General features: G+C 47.7%; 1 protein-coding gene and 1 long non-coding RNA gene across 2 annotated transcripts in view; one reads left to right on the top strand and one right to left on the bottom strand.

The window, feature by feature from the left end:
* Window positions 1-433: 433 nt before the first annotated feature.
* Window positions 434-6,749, bottom strand: LOC134408797 (uncharacterized). The gene is made up of 3 exons (XR_010026127.1): window positions 6,641-6,749; window positions 4,748-4,871; window positions 434-839 (listed from the first exon to the last, which is right to left on the bottom strand). It is a non-coding gene; the product is annotated as an uncharacterized LOC134408797 (long non-coding RNA).
* An 8,643-nt stretch (window positions 6,750-15,392) lies between these two features.
* CPNE2 (copine 2) overlaps window positions 15,393-22,039 on the top strand; it is a 159,704-nt gene continuing 153,057 nt past the window's right edge. The window contains exon 1 of the mRNA XM_063141362.1: window positions 15,393-15,473. The gene's annotated coding sequence lies outside the window, so the exon portion shown is untranslated. The remainder of the gene's footprint in view (window positions 15,474-22,039) is intronic.

Consider the following 22,039-nt stretch of genomic DNA (forward strand, 5'->3'; position numbering starts at 1 on the left):
CCAATGGAAATCACTCTCCCCTCTTAAGCTGCTATATGCATTGGGAGGGAAGACTCCACTGGTACCAAGGGGAATGCCCCTCCCATTGCAAACAGTGGCTTTGGGAGCATAGGCATGCATACAGGATATGCCGGGTGTGCCCAGGCACCACCTAATGTGTGCAATATCCCCAGGCATGCTAATGGCAGCCACCATTAGCGTGCCTGGGGGAATTTCTGCCCATGGGTGCTACTTTTGAAAACTTGGAGATTAATTACATTCACTATTAATGAATAGTGAATGCAGGTTACTGCAGGCTTCAACCACATGGACACATTAAAATGAATTAAAATGAATTATTGTGTTTTAAAAACAGCAATCACATGGGGGAAATGGCCAGGGTCCCTTTAATATGCATGTCAAATTTCAGGTATCTAGGTTTCATAATTTTGGCGTTATGGCATTGACCGATGAACAGACATAGATCCTATATTATTATTAATACAGTTTTATTACATTTATATCCCACCCTTTCGCCAAAAAATGACACTCAAGATGACTAACAATAAAAAAACAGTTTCCAAAAAAACAACTTAGTTAAAAAACACACAGATCAATTAAAAACACAACAATTTAGAGTGGCATGAAATATATTTCCATGGTTTATTGCTAAAACCTAACTTTCCCCATCCCAAAATGAATACTCCTGCTCATTTAGGCCTCAATATTCCTTTTTAAAAAGAGAACAACTTTATAACAACGAGGGATGCAGAGATGCAACGGAAAAGGCGCTGAGCTCTTCACTTCCCACTTTCACGTGGGATCAAGAATTCGGTGTTCACAAGCTCACGGGGATTTCTCTACGGCACACAGAAAACAAAGATGTGTCAGTCCATGAGTAAAAAGAAACAAGCAAAAATACAGGAAAGGGTTTTTGTGGATTTGTTTCCCCTCCACCAACCCAGGTTTTCCCCCTTCAAGGATTTCTCTGTCCATATTGAAAGTATGCTGCAGTTACACTGGAGCAATTCAGAAAGTCTAATTGATATCTTGCAGTAATGCACAATGGCACATCAGAGCACATAAGCAGTTCAATGTCTACAGTTACCTTCGGAATATCTAAGAACGGAAATCTTCCATAGGCAGCTTGCTTCATTGTCAATTTGGTACAGTAATTTTATTTATTGTTTACTAGTGAATGGACCTCGCTTCACACAGGTTTGAATAGCCTGTAGTTTGGTCCAGTAAAGCCTTCAAGCCAACTTACATAGCTGTCAGAGTTTCACACATTGAGCATGCCCCGTCTGAGTGAAGGCATGCCTGCTCACACCCCTAGGCACAGCCCCTGGCATGGTGCACCCCCATTTGTCCCCCTAAGGGATGGGTCTGTCCACTCCATTGCCCGGAGAGGGGCTGCCCCACAGCAGAGAGGGACGCAGACATGTACACATACCTCTGTCCCTCACTTACTAATCTCCCCTAGTTTCAAACTATCAACTGCAAAACTACGCACTATTTAGAGGAGTCTGCCCTTAGTGGTGGAAGATGTTACAGCAGGCTTCAACCACATAGACACCTTAAAATGAATAAAAAATAGTTTATGTGCTTTAAAAAACAATAATCACATGGTGCAAACCTGTACCTGTACCGTTCCCTTAATATACATGTCAAATTTCTGGTGTCTAGATCTCATGGTTTTGGTGCTATGGCCCTGACGGATGGATAGACAGACAGCCTCTATTACTATAGATTTATTAAATTTATAGCCCATTGTTTCTACCAAACAATGGCACTCAAAGTGACTTACAATAACAAAATACCAGTTAAAGTCTTAATTAAAATAAAAAATAAACACAGATCAGTTAAAACTGAATCCAGACAAAACAGAGGTGCTTGCTGTCAAGGGCTCTGACCTAGGTTTGGAGGTGTGCCAACCAGTTCTGGAGGGGCTACACTCCCCCTGAAAGACTGTGTTCACCGTTTGGGGGTGCTCCGGGATCTGTGTCTCCAAATGACAGCCCAGATAGACGCGACGGCCAGGAGTGCCTACTATCAGCTTCGGCTGATACGCCAGCTGCACCCCTTCTTAGAGTCAGAAGACCTAAAGATGGTTGTGCACATGCTGGTAACCTCAAGGCTTGACTTCTGCAATGCGCTCTACATAGGGCTACCATTGTACCTAGTTCGGAAACTTCAACTAGTTCAAAATATGGCAGCCAGGTTGGTCACCAGTACATCTAGGGGTGAACATATTACCCCAACATTAAAATCACTCCACTGGCTGCCAATTAGTTTCCGGGCAAAGTACAAAGTGTTGGTCATTACCTTTAAAGCCCTACATGGTTTGGGTCCAGGTTACCTGTGGGATCGCCTTCTCCCATACAGTCCTCAGGTCCTCTGAGGAGAACTTACTTCAGTCAGCCAAGACTAGGCTGACATCAGTTTCCCAGAGGACCTTTTCTTCTGTCACCCCAGATTGTGGAACAGACTGCCGGAGGAGATTCATAATATTAACTCTCTCTGTGATTTTAAGGCAGCTTTGAAGACTAGCCTTCTCTGGCAGTCCTACCCAGATCAATGTAAAATCAAGACTTTTTTAAATGTGTTGATTCCTTTACTAATGTTGTTCCCCGCCTCGATCCAAAGGAAGAGGCGGGTAAGAAATAAATAAAATTATTATTATTATTATTATTATTATTATTATTATTATTATTATTATTATTCACAACAATTTGGAGTAGCATGAAATATATTTCCGTTGTTCATTTCTAAAACGAATCTCTCCCCATCCCAAATTGTTAAACGTCTCTGGAGGGTTACTGATACATGTCTTCAGGTGTCCCGCAGAGGAAATCCTCCCCTTCTCTCCCAAGAAGAATCTCGTTAATAATGTTTCATGATGGGGGGAAAAACTCCTTCCTTATTTCCTATGTCCAGGAGAGGGCGTTGTGCCCTTGCAGAAATGTCAAAATGCTCCCTATTGTGTCTGATGCAATAGGCATTCGAAGCTGGAGGGGGTACAAACAGCCCTGCAGCGAAATTAAAAGAAAATAGCATGCAAGAGAGGAACTGTCAATGACATTCCTGGAAATCACCTGACATTTTCTTTCAAGTTGTTTTGGTCTGTGTTAGGTAGAAACTAGATAAAGCCGGGAGGTCAGACAACAAGCCGTTGGGCTCCTAGTGACGGCCTGCGTCCCACCACCATGCCATCATTGAACCGTTCCTGTGTTCAGGGCCAACGCCAAAGACAGGCATGTCTGGGCATCTGTGAAGTGCCCAAATCCCAGCTGCAGCCCGCTGACAAGAGCCTTCTGGACTTTCTCCTGCTTTTCATAATTGCTACCCTCTGACGATTATTTGATTTAAATTCAATGCATTTCTTTTTATTTTCTTTGTTACTTTTTAAAAACTTTATTCTCTCTTTCTTTGTTGATTTTGTTTTGGAAAACTGATACAATCTAATAATAATAATAATAATAATAATAATAATAATAATAATAATAATAATAGCCCCTGCCTATTTACCTGCCTCTGGGAATGATGGGAGTTGGAGCCCAACACCTCTGGAGAGGCCCAGATTGGGGAAGGTTGCAATGGGTAGACCTGCAGTGCTATTAATACTGGAGGCAAGTAATCTTCCCAGCTTGGAGTTCGTTGGCTTTGAGTATTTAGGGTTGACTGGCACCACCACAGTACTAGAAAGCTGTAGTTTCGGACCTGCTGCCTCCTTCAATAATCTCATTAGCGCTGCGAGTGGAGAAATCCCGACGCATGAATTCTAGTAAGGCTCTGCGGTGGCTCCGGGTCTCTTGCCAACCAGGCAGTGGGCGACATCTGCTGACATTTGCTGCTTCTATTAAGAGGTCCCAGCTGCCAAGATTCATCAAGGCTGTGTACTGGGGTCTTCCAAGCACCTTCCTTCAAATCTATTTTGAAGTGTTTTATTGTTTTTATTTTGTTTTTATCTTGTACACTGCTCCAAAAATTTAAATGGGGAGCGGTATATAAATATTGTCAGTAAAAATAAATAAATAAGTTCCTGTGTTCAGGACTGGCATCCAGGGTTGGCCTGGTCAGGCTGCTGTCGAGAGCCCACATCCCTGCGAGGGCCCCCTGGCGTTGCGCCTCCTCCTCACTGCAACCTGCTCGGTCACTTTCCCCTCACTCTGGCCCAGGCAATGGTGGTGATATGCCACGGCCTCCTTGCTCTCTGGTTCTCTGCCTGGCAATCAAGCAAGTGGGAGCCATGATGAGAAAGAGGAAGAAGAGACATGTTATTGTCATGGGTTCCAGGAAGAGAGGCATCTCAAATCCCAAATCCTCCGTCTTGCCCTGGTACAATGGAAAAGATCACCACCTTCTGATTAGTTTATATGTGGGGTCTTTTTGCTTCTTAGTTCATAGTCTAGAGGGGGAATTTGACGTGTGTGTGTGTGTGTGTGTGTGTGTGTGTGTTGAACTAAGAGAGGAAACTGCATAATAAAATGTGTCCAGTTTTCTTTGCATTTATGGCCAAGATGGTATCACTGTTTTTTTGAATGCATTGTTCCAAGGAAATTGTTAAACAGGTGCCCCCCAAAATTCTGCAGCTATTTCCTGGTAGGTTTTTGCTTTGAATACGTTCAAGAAAAGAAAAGAAAAAGTTAAAAAACAAAACAAAAAGCAAAGGAAGGAAGGAAGGGAGAAGAGGGAGCAGAGCAGCCTCTGGGAAATGTACAATAGTTTCAATTAGAACTGGGATAATGCATTTGCTAAACAAACAGACCTTCCTTGTGTCCTGGAGAAATAAGTGGGCCGCACCCTGTGACAACAGCAATTTCCGATGTTCAAACTGTGAGTGCCGTTGCTTGAATTGCTAAAATGGCATGGTCCAGGATGGAATCAGGGGACTGAGAAGTACAAGCAATTCTTGGTCAGAAGGGACCCCTAATGGGAGGGGGCAGCCTAGTGCAGACTGGGCATGCTCAGTGGCCATGGTAAGCGAACTGACTGTTGGGGGGGAAACCAGGCAGGGGTGTATGTTGAATGGCTGGAATCCTAATCAGGGAACACGCCACACATTTCAGTATTTTGTTGCTGCTTCCAGTGAAAGCTTGTCGTTCCGATTTCAGTGGGGCTGCGAATCCATTCTGGGTTTCATTCGGAACCAGCCAGAACTCTAAAGGAGCATCCAAGGTGCTGCACCACATCTCTAAAATGAGTTCAGCACCTTGGATAACTCCTTTAGAGTTCTGGGGGAAATCCAGAATGGATTCAGAGCCCCACCGAACTCAGAGCCACCAGCCTCCACTTGTAATGTTATGCCAGGCGAGCCGAATGCTGCCGTGCGCGCAGAATGCTCCCTGTTCAGGCTTCCAGCCGCTCCGTTCCATACCACCCCACTCCAGCAATCCGTCAGCATTCCATACCCACTGAGCACGCTCAGTCCTCATTAGGCTCTTTTAAGCCAGTTCTCCCTCCACCCAGATCCCCCCTCCCTCCCAAAAAGATTTTCTGTACTTCTGCAAATCCTGGGATTTCTATCAAGCCCTGCTGATCCCCCAGGCTTGCGCATGGGTGGTGCAGTTTTGGCTACAGAAGGAGCAACACTCAGAGAATGAGAATTGTATAGATGATCATTCTCCCCACCTGATATGCCAAGCTCAGAGTAATTCCAGTATAAAAAGCAGCCCTGCAGAAATGTTGATGAAAACACCTTGCCACTCAAGAGTTTTGTGTGTGTGTGTGTGTGTGTGTGTGTGTGTGTGTGTGTTTGTGCACGTGTACGTGAACCCAATTCTTGGACTGTTAATTGAAAGTGGAAGTGACGAGCATGTGGGTGGCAGCATGTTCACTTGCCGTTGCTCAGCCCGGACAACCACGGTTTAAACTTTGTGTGTGGCCAGGATCTCTGGCTGGGTTTTGCCCACCCATCTATCCCTGGGCTTTAGCCAGCCCTAACTGCACCATAGTGTGTTTAGGATTAAGCAGTGGTGGCTGTAGGGTGGGCGACAGGGCAGATGTCCCATATTCTATTGAGAGTGCCAGAAGAGGGCAGGAGAAGATCATGTCTGGCGCTCAGCAGTTGGACATTATGGAACGATCTCCCCGATGAAGCCTTGTCTGGCTCCAGCATGGTTATCTTTTCAGCGCCAGGTCAAGACTTTTCTTTTCTCCCAGGCATTTAACAGCATATGTTGAGTTTTAACTCACTCCAGAACTAGCTTTGGACTGGCTGAGAGTTTAAAAATTGTTTTAAATTTTAGCTGTTTTAATGTTTTTAAATTTTGTAAAAAAAATTTAACGTTCAGTCTTTTAATCTTTGTAAACCACCCAGAGAGCTTCAGCTATGGGGTTGAATATTATTATTATTATTATTATTATTATTATTATTATTATTATTATTAATAATAATAATAATAATTATAATAATAATAATAACAACAACAACCTGATTGTCTCATTGCTCCATGCCCCCCCCCAATATAGAACCACCTCTGCATTAAAGGCTTCAAAGTGCTTCACTTTCACTGGATCGTGTCCTCCGTTCTTAGCAAATGGAGCATATAGTCCTCATGGGTCAGAAGGAACAGCTTGCACATGACAAACTGAAAGTCCTCAAAAACATTTTAGGAAACAAACAGAATATGTAAAAAGAAAAGAAAATATAAGCTCCTACTGCAGGCATCAGACTCTCCGTTTCAGCAGTAATACTTTAATCCGGCCTAAGGAATGTGAATTTTCAGGTCCATTGTGTACGGATGATATGTGCTGAAGTGTAATTAAATGTGTCCGGTTGGGTAGCAGCACAAGTTGGCAGGAGTAAGGGCCTAAAAGCGTTTCAACCAATTGGGGCCAGCAATGATATCATGTGGCCGAGGCGACCAATCACCTAACTGGGGCTAGCAAATATTTGGTTCAATGGGAAATACTTTGGCCTAAGCATAGTTTGCGGCCGGCCGGCCCTGGCCTTTGCCCTTGTGCTCACTGTGTTCAAACAGGAATAAAAAGACACATGTTGGATGAATGGAAGGAAAGAAGTGAAGGCCCACCGGCTTGCGTAAGAGCAAACTTTTACCCAGTCCAGCATTTCGTTCCTCATAGTGGCTAATGCCAAAGGCTCCCGAGATGCCCACAACAGAGGCCTGCAGTCCGTCCCCTGGTGTTGCCACTCCGCTGCCAGCAAATGGTATCCCGACAGTGGTGGCACTCAGTTACGGAAGACTCTGAGCTTCCTTGTTTTAGGGGGTGAGGCAGCTAGAGGATAATATGTTTGACTTTACCCCAAACTGGGACCACAATACCTGACGGAATGCCTCTCCTGATGTGAATATACCTGGTCACTACGTTCAACATCTAAGGTCCTCCTCCGGGTGCCTACTCCGAGAGAGGCTCGGAGTGTGGCAACGAGGGATAGGGCCTTTTCGGTGGTGGCCCCCAGACTATGGAATGATCTCCCTGAGGAGGCTCGCCTGGCGCCAACGCTGCTATCTTTCCGGCGCCAGGTTAAGACTTTCCTCTTTGCCCAGGCATATGGCAGCACATCTTAATCACCCACATGTTTAGTTTTTTAATGGTTTTAATGCTTTATGTGTGTATGTTCTGTGTTTTAGAATTTTAAATTTTGTATACTTGTTTTTATCTCAATTTTAGAATTTCTGTAAACCGCCCAGAGAGCCCTGGCTATGGGAGCGGTATATAAGTGCAATAAATAAATAAATAAATAAATAAATAAATAAATAAATAATAAAATGTGGTGAGCAAGGGGTGGGCAGCCACTTTCAGCCCGAAGGCTGTATTATTATTATTATTATTATTATTATTATTATTATTATTATTATTTGCATTTTTATACCACCCAACAGCCGAAGCTCCTTGGGCAGTTCACGAAAACGGAAACCATTCAAAGTATAAAACAAACAGTATAAAAACATGATATAAAATACACATTAAAAATTGATTAAAAATATACCATACATGATTAAAACATCTTTAAAACATTAAAACATCTTTAAAACATTCTAAAATTTCACTGGATAGGCCTGCCGGAATAGATCAGTCTTTATGGCTTTATTGAATTCCATTATGGAGAACTTCTCGGGGGTGGGTGGGTTCCAGTCATAGGTGGAGGGGGTGGGGCCAAAGTCTACCCCCTGACCCTCCAGCATAGTGTAGCTTGAAGTTCTTACTGCTAGTAGCTGAGCCTTAGGAACGCCATATCAGCCTTTTAGGAGGACACCATACCAAGGGTGTTGAAGGAAAGGGGCCTGGCTTTCTTGAGAGCTCTGAAGACCTGGGCTGGGACCCCAGGAGGGCAGGATTTGCCCCCGCCTCCCAGGCTTCAGGTTCTCCGCCCTTGTGCTAAGCACTCCCTGCGGCATTTGGGGCTGCCCTGTCCATTGTACTGAGTGGATCCCCGGACATCTGCCCCAAAGCTGGGTCCTGATGGTACCGTCATGGAGGCTGTATCTGCTCCAGCTTTCAGTCAGAACTGAAAAGGAGCTATCCAAGAAAGCTCCTTTGGAGTTCTGACTGGGACTGATTGAAACCCAGACTGGATTCACCGCTGCACTGCCATTGGAGCCAACAGCCTCCATGATGGCACCGCTGTATCTGGTAGTAGTGGATGCAATTAGTGTGCCCAAGGGCAGAGTGCTTAAAACAATAAAACTAGATTCCGCTTCATACATTTACTTTGGGATAGGGTCAGAGGTCGCCCTACTATGAGTCAAGAGAAGCAGCCACCTTAGTTGGCAAAGGGGGTTCCATTCAGGATGGCAGTCATGGGGCCGGCCCTACCAATAGGGCAGAGAGCTGGCCACCTCAAAGGGCAGATACTGGGGGCAAGACGGCAGGCAGCAGGCCCTCCTTCCCCGAGCCTCCAAAGCTAGCCTGTCACTCTCTCAGGTGTACTGGAGACACTGCCCCGCCCCTGGTGCTGAAGCAAGAATCCATTACCAGTCCAGTTGGCTTGTGTGTGTGGACTGGAGGGACGGCCTCACTCTGCCTAGGGGCTGGGCTGGCCCTGGCCGCTGATCAGGAAATTGTCTTGTTCCGTCCTTACTGAAACCAACGTCAAGTGCTTGTTGACTTCAAATGAAGCTTATGCAGAAGAACATCTGTTTGGATTGTGCCCCGTGTCGATTACTGTGTGAGCACAGCATCTGGATTTCCCATTGGAGGCACAAAACATCTGGATACAGTAAACCTGGATATGGTAAAGTCACCTCCTCATGCTTCAGGCAAGGGACGTCCCAGATCAAACCATCGAAGATGAAGTGTCGTGTTTCTTGGGAAACTCTTGCTTTCGACGGGAGACAAATGACAAGGCTTGCTAAGTAATCTATAGAAGCTTTTATTGAACAATAAACATCTCTTCTCACTTGAAGAGAGTCTAGCTTCTTGGAAACTTCTCTCTAGGCAAAACTATGCAAACTAAGTGAGACAATTGTCTGATCAAGGAGAACAGGAAGCCTTTTCTCAAAGTGCGTTACTTCAGAGAGGCCGTTTCTGGCTGATTTCCTCATGCTTTCTTTTCACTCCGTGCGTTTTAGCCTGCGCTGGACCCTAGGATCAGTTAGCTTGTGGGTGGCCTCTCCTTCAGAAGAAGGTTCACGTCTCGCTGCCTCTGTATTTATTTGTTTGTTTGTTTGTTTGTTTGTTACATTTATATACCGCCCCATAGTCGAAGCTCTCTGGGCGGTTTACAAAAGTTAAAAACAGTAAACATTAAAAGTATACAAAATTTAAAACCTAAGAACAACGGTATAAAAACAACAGTATCCATTTAAAAACAACAGTATGATTTGCTCTTGACAAGATAAGCTCTGGAGAGGGATCAGGACCAGCTGGAGGAGAAAGCGTGAGATTAAGGTTCCTTCCGACATAGTAGATACTGACTCTTGCCATAGGAGGGCGCATTCATACAATATATGATCTGCCTGCAATCTACCAGCATAGAAAAGGGTGGATTCTTGGCACCTGTTAATTGTGTCGGCAGGTAGGTTGGTCTGTAGCTTCTGTTCTGATTGTATGAGAGAGCTCAAGAAAGGTAGCACCATTAGGATGAACAGGTAAGTTTAGCTAGCAGATTGGAGCACCATTCACACATTCATCTGGTGGGTGAGCAGATGCTTGCAGCCTCACTAGCCCAGCCCTGTTCTGTATGTATATTTGGCAGAAGGTCTGAAAGTTTGCACTTGCAATCTGTACGTGCAAAGTCTGTGTATGCGCAGATACAGGTCTCGCCTATTCAAGAGTTTGCGGTGGCATGAACAGCTCCTAGTCACGCACCATCTGGGTGTGCATCAGTGCTTTCAGGTCTGCTGTCAAAGGCCACATCCAGGGCAGGGCTGAGCTGAGCTGGGACGCGTCAAGCACTAGTCACACATGTTCAGAGAAGTGTGTGTGTCTAGTGCTAGACACGTCTGCATGCGGCTATTATGGGCCCTCATAAATATGGTAATTTTGGGGGGTCACTTCTAGGGATGTCAGAGGAATCCATCCAGGGGATGGAACATGCTGAGCTTTCATCAAATTGCCCCCCCCCCCCCGGCCGACTTCAGCTTGTATTTCAAAAAGCTGGCCTGACTTGATTTACATTGTTGGTTCAGTTCACAGATGTTCAGGCGTGTGTGTGTGTGTGTGTGTGTGTGTGTGTGTAAATAGCAATTTGCACAATTATGGCTGAAATTTGCACAAATTGCTATTTACGCAAAGGACTCCACCCCAACCACCTGAGAGAAATCCAGTATTTTGGGAAGAAACCCATGGCTCAGCTGGCAAATACAAGTCAGGTCAGGGGTACCCAGCAGTCCAAAAAACAAAAACAGATGTTACAAGGTAGCTTCTGTGAGCAGTACTGACTCCATTTTGAAGCAACCCCAAACCCCACCTACAAACAAAGCATTCACACAAGGCCTGGGTCAAGTAACCATTTCCTGATAGACTTCTTCAAATGCATTCCCCAGAGACAAAGGCAGGGGTAAAACTAAGCAGAATATGAATGCTGGATGGCAAGAGTCATACCTGGCCATACACATGCTAATGCAGCCCTGTTGCTGAACTCCAGGCTGCATCAAGTACAGCCATCATCCCAAATCATCCTCTTTTGTTCCCATAGCAAGTAGATCTTTAGATAAGATCATACAAAACCCCTCAGGTTTGGGGGAAGGAAAAAGGAGGCTAGCTCCCTCTCTCTCTTGAACCAGAAACACAGAGTATACTACACATTCCAGCTTGCGGGAGCAAGCTGCCATGGGTGAGCGCTTTGCCTGGCTGTATTCTTTTCTTCTTCACCTAAGACCAAGAGTTGCAACACTCCCCAGTTCCGGTCTACAGGAAAGGGCTGCAGCCCAGGGAAAGGTATATTGCCTTTAAAGATTCCTTCTACGCTTTCCCCTGCTGTCTGCGTGTGTATGCTCTTAAGTCTCAAGAAGTCTATTTTTCAGTCTTGAAACTGCTTCTAAGCCTCCACTTGCTCAGCTAATTTCCCCAAAACTAGCTTGTGCTTTTGTATTTGTTTCAACTGCAATAAATGTGCCATTCTGGCGTTATCCCCTTCAGTGCTGTAAGTTTCTTGAGTAAGAATTGCCTTAATAAGCCACAGACGCTCTATTGCCAATGTCAAAAGATTCCTTATAAGCGGGTGTAAGTCTCATTAGAAGGTGTGCAAATTTTTACACAAGTGTAATGAGAGCACATCACGTAACACAGAAAAAACCCCACCCTGACTTAGGCCACAGCTAGACCTAAGGTTTATCCTGGGATCATCCCGGGTTCGCCCCTGCCTGAGCACTGGATCCCCTGTGTGTCACCTAGATGAACAGGTTTGACGATCCAGGGATAAACCTTAGGTCTAACTATGGCCATAGCAATAAAGCCCGGTCTGCTACCATGTGTATACTGAAGAGGGAAGTGTAGCAAATTCTTCAATGATGAGCATGATACGTGTGTGTGTGTGTGTGTGTGTGTTTGGCACATTACATTTCAGATGTCCCTTTTTAAAAGATTGGTGTGAAGCAGCCCATTGAGAATCTGCTGTGGCTCTGGGCTGTCAGAATCCACACAAAATCATGTCCTGGTTTCTCTACCATCTTAAAAATGAATGTGCAAATCCAGCCTAAAGTTCTATTGGTTTGAATTTATTTGAAAAATTAGGTTTGTCCAGCAGGCGACAGAGGCAGGGAGGGAGGGTGGAGGCCACTCCTCCAAAGTCCAGGGCTGAACTTTGGGAAGTTTGGATCTACTTCAACTCAGGCAAACACACATCCTCACTGTGTGCCTTTCTGCTGTGGCTTGTCAATTGTCCAAGCAACATGCAGGGCAAACTGGAGTATGTTTACTCATAAGCAGGGACTCATATGCACTAGTACTCCACCCCTCCTAGTATTTTAGGATCTGGCACACCTCAACTCTTTGTCCTTTTGCTATTTCTCTTTTAACATGGTGTTTGTTGTCAAACTACTTTTGATGATTTGTTTGGTGCTTGGAGTTTCCATATGCTACAAAGACATGTGTGTTTTACAAAGACATTTCCCTTCTCATGATAGGACTTACACTTCCAGGATGATCAGGGGTCTGGAAACAAAGCCCTATGAAGAGAGACTGAAAGAACTGGGCATGTTTAGCCTGGAGAAGAGAAGATTGAGGGGAGACATGATAGCACTCTTCAGATACTTAAAAGGTTGTCACACAGAGGAGGGCCAGGATCTCTTCTCGATCCTCCCAGACCGCAGGACACAGAATAACGGGCTCAAGTTACAGGAAGCCAGATTCCAGCTGGACATCAGGAAAATCTTCCTGACCGTTAGAGCAGTATGACAATGGAACCAGTGACCTAGGGAGGTGGTGGGCTCTCCCACACTAGAGGCCTTCAAGAGGCAGCTGGACAAGCATCTGTCAGGGATGCTTTAGGGTGGATTCCTGCATTGAGCAGGGGGTTGGACTCGATGGCCTTGTAGGCCCCTTCCAACTCTGCTATTCTATGATTCTCCTTCTCTTCCTTTCTTTCCCTTTCCTTTCCTTGCATTGGTTTTCATGGGTTTTATAGGCAGGAAATCCACTTTTGGGGTGTGTGTGTGTGGCAGTTATTTTTCACTGCATACCTACACAGCTGCGCAGCAGTGAATAACCACAGTTTTAAAAACCTCATTCCTGCACAGCTGCAACGGTGTTCATACAGTTTGCTGACTTAAAAAAGGAAAGGAAATTGAAATGGTAGTAGCATGTCCTTACACTTCTCTTGCAATTGCAACAGCACATTGTGGCTGGTGGCATGAGTATTGCGTCCAGTTCTGGGCACCACACTTCAAGAAGGATGCAGACAAGCTGGAGGGGGTTCAGAGGAGGGCAACCAGGATGATCAGGGGTCTGGAAACAAAGCCCTATAAAGAGAGACTGAAACAGCTGGGCATGTTTAGCCTGGAGAAGAGAAGACTGAGGAGAGACATGATAGCACTCTTCAAATGCTGGAGAGGTTGTCACACACAGGAGGGCCATGATCTCGTCTCGATCCTCCCAGGGTGCAGGACATGGAATATTGGGCTCAAGTTACAGGAAGCCAGATTCCGGCTGGACATCAGGAAAAACCTCCTGACTGTTAGAGCAGTACGACAATGGAACCAGTTACCTAGGGAGGTTGTGGGCTCTCCCACACCAGAGGCCTTCAAGAGGCAGCTGGACAGCCATCTCTCAGGGATGCTTTAAGGTGGATTCCTGCATTGAGCAGGGGGTTGGACTTGATGGCCTTATAGGCCCCTTCCAACTCTACTATGATTCTATGGCTCTATGTGCTCACACGATAAAATCAAATGATAAAATGCACATGACTTCTATCGCAATTACAGCATTATGCACTTGTGTTGTGGCTCTTGATTGTATAATGGACGCAGTTGATACCACGCTGTATTACTACTGTCTGCTCCTGGAGCAGCAACTGCATTTTGGGCAAAAAATACTGACAACGCTGTGCCTCACAAGCAAAATGAATTCCTGTGCAGAGCCTTCCTAAGCCCTGTGGAGATAAACTCAGTGGGAAGTGTGCAAATAGGGCTGCACTCCAATCCTATGCATGCTTGTTAGGGTGGAGGCAGGTCGCGGAGAGTTCCCTGGGAACCAACCAAGGTGGCAATCCAGTGCGTCTTTATTTAAGAGTCCACAACGGAGCGAAGTTTACTTTTGAGGAAACAAGCTGCAAAAGTGAAAGAGGGCCGCACGTCATGCTTCTGTTGAACAACCTGTAGGGTGGTCGTGTGTCCTCTTTTGCAGAGGGCAGTCCTCTATTTGAAGGGCTGCTGGAGGAGTGTCCTCTTTCTTGAAGCTGTCCTCTCTTTGAACGGCTGTCCGGTTTAAAGAAAAAGAACTCCCACAAGAAAGAGCTAAAGGACCTTGAAGTTGCCACTAGCAGCACCTGGACAGCAGACGGGAGCAGGCAGGCGCACAGCTCATCCCATCGCAGTTGTCCTAACGAAGGTGAGGTGTGCTCCATTCCGATTTCAGCTAGAATACCTGTTTCCAAATGTGCTTCTCCGACTATAACTCAGCACACGCAGGTCTTCTGCAGATCGGCACCCTCTTTGGGGTGATGCATTTCCTCTTTGCTAGCAATTCCTAAGTGCCCCCCCCCCCCGCCCCAGCCCCGAACCAGTGGCGGCTGGGGCTCCCTGGGGCTGGGAGGGCGGAGGGCAGGGCAGCTTCTACTGAACTTGCCAGAGGTCCGGAGAAGATCCACGCGAGGGGCCGGCTCTGCCACACCTTGAGGGGTGTGTGTGCGGCTGCCCCATTTGCCCCCAATGTAAAGCCCCTTCCGCCCCTGCGAGCCTGCCTTGGGGCTTACTTCCGAGGAAACGCGCTTCGACTCGGGCCCTGCTGCGCTCTTCTCGAGCCGGGAAGCGCGGCGCGGGGCTCCACTCCGCCCGCTCAGGATCGGGCCGCGGGCTCCGAGAACTTCCTGCCTGCGAGCCCTCTGCGGCTGTTCCGCCCCGTGGGCTGCGGCCTCGCCGGCGTCTATTCGGGGCGGCGAGGAGCGACGCAGGCGGCGGCGCTGCCCGGAACGGAACGGAGCGGCCGGACGGGACCGGACGGGGCTCTCCGGGGCCCGAGCGCAAGGGCCCTCCGGCGCGCCCTCCCCGCAGGCCGGCTCGGCTCGGCGCGCCGAGCGCTGCTCCTCCGCGGCCGCGTGAGTCTCGCCCGGGCTGGGGCGGCGGCGGCGAGAGGCGCGCAGGGGCCCCTTCGGAGCGGCCCGGGCGGGGAGGAGCCGCGGCTGGGCAGAAAGCAGGGGCGAGCCGCCGACCTCCGTCCCTCCCTCCGCCCCTCCCTCCCTCCGTCCGCCCGCAGCAGCGCCGACGCTTCGCCCCCGGCGGCTCCCCTGAAGCGCGCTCCGCTCGCCCGGAGGGAGGAGGCGCTCGACGGCGTCGGAGGGCCCTCTGGCGCGCGCGCGCTCGCTCTCCGGGCTTGCCCGCGGCGCGGCGGTGAGAAGCCCTCGGAGGAGCGAGTCCCGAGCGCCCCGAGCTGTAAGTGTGCCGCGCGGCCGGGGCTGGGCGGGGGGTCGGCGTCCGGGGCTGGGGAGGGCGTGTCGCGTCCCTGGGGAGCCCCTCTGGATCCCTCCCCAGCCGTCCGCGATCCGCGCACCCTCCCTGGCCATCCGCGGTAGCCCAGCAACCCGCAGAGGTTGGCTTGCGCGAGCCCCGAAAAGGCTTTTCGTACGTTACGTTGGGCCGCCACGCGCGTTGACACCAGTCTTCCGCCCCCGCCTCCCTTCAGAGGTATGCAACACACGCGTCGGCATACCCAAGTTCCCCCCCCCCCCCACACGTGTTGCCCAGCTTTTCAAGACTGCCGTTAAAACAGCTTGCGTGCTGAGCTGAGTTGTGTGAATTGTATCCGGGAGGGAGGGAGGCAGGCAGGGAGGAAGGGAGGGAGGCGGTCCGCCCGGTTCTCTTCAAGCGGCAGCTTGTTCGTGTTTTGTTTTAGTTTCGCTGCCAGCATCCAACTCAGACAGCTGCTGCCATGGATATTTTGTATTTGCCTAAGGAAACTAGATTTTGAAGACCAAAAAACCCACCCACCCAGAAGAGTGTCCCTGAGCAAGTACAGAGCGCAAAAACACCTTGGTTCCTTTTTATGGCGAAGGAGGTAGCACTCTTGGTAGGCCACTTAAAGCTTTATCCACAGTGGCCGTTGGGTGGCTCCAGTTTTGTTGGGGCTGTGAATCCACTCTGGGTGTCAGCCAGAACCAGCCGGAATTCTAAAGGAGCGACCCAAAGGGTGCAGCACTTCGGATCGCTCCTTTGGAATTTTGGCTGATACCCAGAGTGGATTCACAGCTCCACCGAAATCTGAGCCACCAGCCTCCACTGTTCATGAACTGCATGTCCAGCCTCTTTCCCTACCTGCCTTCCAAAAACCTGCTTCTTTTGTTCCTACACATGCCCCTCTTACATCAGCCTTCCCCAACCTGGAAACCTCCAGATGCGTTGGACAATAACTCCCATCATTCTGAGCCACGGGGTGGAAGAGGCTGTCTTACACCAACCCCTTTCCCCTTTAACTCGAGCGGGATATGAAGTTTTGCCCAGGCTCCGAACGCTCTCCGGTTTAGCACCCTCTGAGAGCTCAATCTATTTCCTGATGGTCCTCCCCTCGGCCTCAACCATCTTGGCCCTTTAAACTTTAAGGCTGAGGGTGCCATCCTGTGCATGTTCAGCCAGAAGAAGGTCCTGCAGCTCCCAGCATTCTCCAGCCAGCCCTGGGTCTAAACAGGCACAGGACTGCACCCGTGAAGAGTCATCTCTCTCACAAAAGGCAACCACTCAACAGCAGGAACATGGTTTCACCAGCTGTTCTGCAAGGAGTCACTCCCTCCGTAGGAAACCTCATCATGAAAATCATAGCAAAAGTATCCCTTCAGAGCTTGGATGAGCTATTTCTCTTCTGGGGTCCAGCTGTGGAATGTAGATACAGTCTGTGATAGCTTTTGGGCACTGTTTTATTTTTAGAAATAGCTGATTTATTAAAGACGTTGGCAGCAGCCCATCATTTTAGAACAGCTCTCTGCAACCCGCCCCCCTCCAGATGTTTTTATGGGTCTCCAGCTCCCGTATTGCTGGGAATTGTAGTCCAAGACATCGGGGGGGGGGGGGGGTACCACTTTGGGAAAGGGCTTAGAACTAGTTTTCATGTGAAAGTCTTGCTCTTTGGTTTGGTAGTATTATATTTCCTAAATTGATTTTAAATTCACTTTGCAGTTTTTTATTTTATGTAAACTGCCTTACATAAGGCAGGATCTGTTTTTTTAACTAAATAAGCAATAGTAAAGAATGATTAACAGAGTTTCTCCATTGAGCTACTTCCTACTTCTCACTAAATATAAATGGAAATTGGCAGGAGAGCCCTAATTCACACATTAACTGCAGCCTGATGCCTGCAGTTGCTGCTCCGTTTGGGTGAAGTTCTTTTTCCTGTGTCTCAGATCATTGCCTCTACTTTTTATTCTTTAAAGTTGATCACATTTCCAGTAGAACGGTACAAGACCATCCCATCCCAACTCACCGTCACTCAATTGACCAGCCTTCCCCAACCTGGCACCCTCCCGATGTTTGGGACTACAACTCCCACCATTCCTGATAATTAGCCACACTGTCTGGGGCTGATGGGAGTTGCAGTTCAACACACCTGGAGGCTACCAGGTTGAGAAAGGTTGCAGTAAACAGGTATAGACAGGCATGCATAACAGAGTTGGGTAGACTTCACAAACTTGTGGAATCTTGGGATTTTATTTTTCTGGACAGCCCAGCGGCACCAGCTAGGACCAGGTGTAAAATAGGGGCTAATGCAGAAGAGCTAGCTGCAAAATGCCGGTTAAGGGAGTCGAGCCAATTATCTGCTTCCACTCCTGAGCCATACACTGGGTTGATCTAAATATACAAAACTACGTTTGAGTTTCTGTAGAGCTGGGATGCTAACAGAGCTAGAAAATTGGCCAGCAGAGCTACACCAAGGGGCCTGGATTCGAAATCTGGCCTTTCTGGAGGGCCATGCCCTCTTCCCCTGGCTCCGCCCACTTCCTGAGTGATTTTCTGGCTTTTATGCAGTTTCCCCCCCATTCTAAAAGGTTCAAATGCCTGTCCTAAGGCTTAGTTACAAAGAGCTTTAAACTACAATATTCTGGGTTTCTTTTGTATTTTTGGCCCACCCCTTTTTACCTTTGACTCCGCCTACCACCAGAATACGGCCCTTGAGAGCTTCTGCGAAACTGAAATTGTACCCCAGACTGAAAGAGTTTCCCCGTCACCACGTTACGTGTATCCCTGGTAAAAGGCAACTACTTTACAGGTGAGAAACGCTGTGACTGGGTGATGTGAAACCATAGCAAGGAGTTCTTTCTGTTTTTACTTGCGGCTGTTAAACTATCAGGAGTCAGAGATCCTTGCCAATCTAGTAGACCCTGATCTGCCATCTGCTCAGCTTCTGATAGGGATCTAACCTAACCACAGGTGGACAACCGCTCTCATTAACTTTTCTGGGGGCTGGCGTCCACAATGCTGCAACAAGTGGACACTGGGGAAAGGGCCTTCTTTGTGTTGGCTCCCCATCTGTGAATGCCCTTCCGAGGGACGTCTAGTTTATCAACCTGGTGCCCTTTAGTTGTGTTGGGACTACAACTCCCAGCATGCCCCAGCCAGCCAGCATCTGGAGGGCACCAGGTTGGGGAAAATTGCACTATATATTTAAATGCATTTAATATTTAATCGGTTGTTCTGATTATTAACTGGCTCTTTAATATTTTTAATGTTATAATATTTTGATATATTCATTGTATTTATTGTTATGGTTGGCATTTTATTGCTGTCTTGGCTTTTTATTGTTAACCACCTCAAGGACGTTTTCCATATGGGTGTTATATGCATTTAATAAACAAACAAATGACATTGACAACAAGAGCCAGTGTGGAGTCGTGGCTAAAGTGTTGGACTGAGAACTGGGAGATCTGGGTTCTAGTCCCCACTTGGCCGTGGAAACCCCCTGGCTGACTTTGGGCCAGTCGCAGACTCTCAGCCCAACCTACCTCACAGGGTGGTCGTTGTGAGGATGAAATGGAGAGGAGGAGGATTAAGTACGCTGCTTTGGGTTCCTTGGAGGAAAAAAGGTGGGATATAAATGCAATAATAAATAAATAAACAATCAGCAAAAACAAAACAAACGCAATGGAGAGGGACGTTGGCGTCTCCATGCGGACGGGCCAGTGGATGAATCAAAATACGAATATCATCATGTGTTCTATTTAAGTTATTTATTGACATTTATATCCCACCTCTTCCTCTGAGAAGCTTTGTGGCAGAGGATGTTCCATCGCTGTATGAATTTCTGCTTGGGGCTCGTATCTTTAAAAGGAGGAGGTGCACCCTTATCAGTAACACCAACAGAAACCCAGTAGGGAGGATTCGCCTGAGCATACAAAGCTTCCTTATCCAGAGCTAGACTTTAGTTCTTCTAGCACAGTATTGTCTACGCCAGGGCTTGTCCTTATGCCCCGTTTAGCCCGTTCTGGCTGCGCAGTGGCACAGCGTTGTTTATATGAAGCAGCCGCCAACTGCAGCCACTTTGGGCTTCTCCCCCCCCCCCCCCCCGAAACTGTGTTTCTTCATGGTGTTGATTTACCATGACTTTTGAAGTTGCTTTGAGGGCACCACGTTCTTCCCTTGGTTTGATGGTGGTGGCCTTGCTTCGGATTGAGCCAGTAGGTATTCCTGGGGGCGGATCGAAGCCCAGGGTAGATCCGGGTAAACGCGGGAAGGCAGGGCAGGGGGTGGGCTTGACAGGGTGAATGGCTGCCGGCACTGCAGCTTTTCTGGTTGGGTAATGCCATGCTCCCTCCTGCTATCAAGATTTATTGTTCCCACCATGCAGTTGCGACGCTGTGGGGTTTTGGGGGAATCAACCAGCAAAGTGTCATTGTAAAGAAACGCCCCCCCCCCCCCGCAGGAGTAGGGACCCCCTGTGTGCAAATCTCCACCACTGGCCCTTCCCTCTGGCCCTTTGGAGGTGCAGGGGCAAAACATACCTGCTGCTTCTAGCTATAATTCAGGCGGAAAGGTTACCTCCCTGTTGGAAACCTTGAGAAATACTGTTCTTGGTGTTAAAGGGGGTGCAGTCTCCTTTTGCACTTGGCTTGATTATGGGAAACGTGTGTGTGTGTGTGTGTGGGTGCGCATGGAAGCGCACTGTTACCTCTGCCTTCTATGTGCGAATTGAGCTTGTCTGTCACTCCTGCTTTGCTCTTTTTGCCGAGCCTTGCTTTCGTATGTGCCGGAGGTTCTGTTAACATGGTGCGTCTGGTATTTCCCTTGCCGTTCGTTCTGGCGTTTCCTTTCAGCCCCTGCAAAAGCAGGAAGGCAGCCACCGGCTCCCTTTGCAACAGGTAGATGCCTTAGCGAGTCTTAAGCACCGCTGGATCAGTTCGGTGGCACTCACCCTGCTGAGTCGGCTGCTAAACAAGATCTTGTGTCTCCGTTTAATCCAACCTGCTTTTTACATTTGGTTCTGGAAAATTGCTGTAATTAATGTGTCCTACTTGTTTCATTCTCTCTCTCTCTCTCTCTCTCTCTCTCTCTCTCTCTTTTCCCCTCCTCCTGTTTCTGTGGAATATATGGTGACTCGCTCTCTGCAGCAGTTATCTGAACAATGTATCTGCACTTAACCGAAAAAAATTGCTGGATCTCTGCTAAAGAAGCCCTTTGGGCAAAGTTCATTGCTTGCAGCTGAAGTAGCTTGCGTGTTTTAATGCCTCAATTAAAGGCAGCTTCCCTCCTGCTTTGCAAAATGCAGTGAAGTTGCACCACCTTAAGAAATAGTCTAATCAGACACCATTATGGTTAGAGAAGGCATGCAGAACCTCTTGGGGTCCCAATCCGGCCCTCCGGGGTTCTCCAGAAGGCCATGCCCTCTTCTGCTGGCCCAAACCTCTTCCCTCCGACTTCGCCTTTGTGCGTTTTTTCCCCTCCCCGTTCTAAAAGGCAGCAAGAGCTTTAAGTTTAAAGACGTTGGCGTCATTTTGTGATTTGGGCCTGGCCCCAGTGAGCCTTGCACTCCTGCAATGCGGCCCGAAGGCTTCTCTGAAATTCAATCCGGCCGTTGTAATGAAGAAAGATTGGAGGAAGTGATGGTTTGGCATCCTGTCCAAACTGACAACCTGTAGTTACCACTAGAGCTGTGCCAAAACTTTCTCCTGTGAAAATTTCGACCATTCTCATTCATTTCGGTAGGAAATACTTTTCCCCCAGAAAAAAAAAATTCAAAGGAGAAATTTCCAAGAAATCCTTTTTTCTTTTTTTTAATTTAAAAACGTTTTTATAGCGCCACGTCGCCATTTCTGGCATTGTGGTGCTTTGCAATGACACATAAAACAACTCCCATTAAAAACCCTCAACCCACATTAAAATTTCAGCCACCCCTCCCCCAAACTCTTACAGAGGTGTTTTTTAAAAATGACAGTAGGTAGGGTGACCATATGAAAAAGAGGACAGGGCTCCTGTATCTTTAACAGTTGCATAGAAAAGGGAACTTCAGCAGGTGTCCTTTGTATATATGGAGAACCTGTTGAAATTTCCTCTTCATCACAACAGTTAAAGCTGCAGGTGCCCTGCCCTCTTTTAAATCTGGTCACTCTAGTATGGCTCCTGCAGCTTTAACTGTGGTGATGAAGAGGGAATTTCACCAGGTTCTCCATACATACAAATGGTACCTGCTGAAATTCCTTTTTCAATACAACTGTTAAAGATAGAGGAGCCCTGTCCTCCTTTTCATATGGTCACTCTACAGTAGGAGCCTGTCTAATCTACTCTGGCAAATGGTTCCACAACCAGGGACCAACTACTGAAAAGGCCCTGGCCCCTGCACATTCCAAGTTGTAGCGAGGGACCGTCAGGGTATCCTGCCCCTGAGAGCGAGCACTCACGTAACCAGGGCCCAGGCAGTGCAGGGCTTTATACATAGTTAACAAAATCGTGTAGTGCACCTTAGCAGCCTGTGAAGCTCTTGAAGCACCAAAGTAATGGAAGACCACTTCGGAAGCGTGCTT

Source organism: Elgaria multicarinata, chromosome 14 (assembly GCF_023053635.1).
Source record: "Elgaria multicarinata webbii isolate HBS135686 ecotype San Diego chromosome 14, rElgMul1.1.pri, whole genome shotgun sequence".
NCBI classification, from domain to species: Eukaryota; Metazoa; Chordata; class Lepidosauria; order Squamata; family Anguidae; genus Elgaria; species Elgaria multicarinata.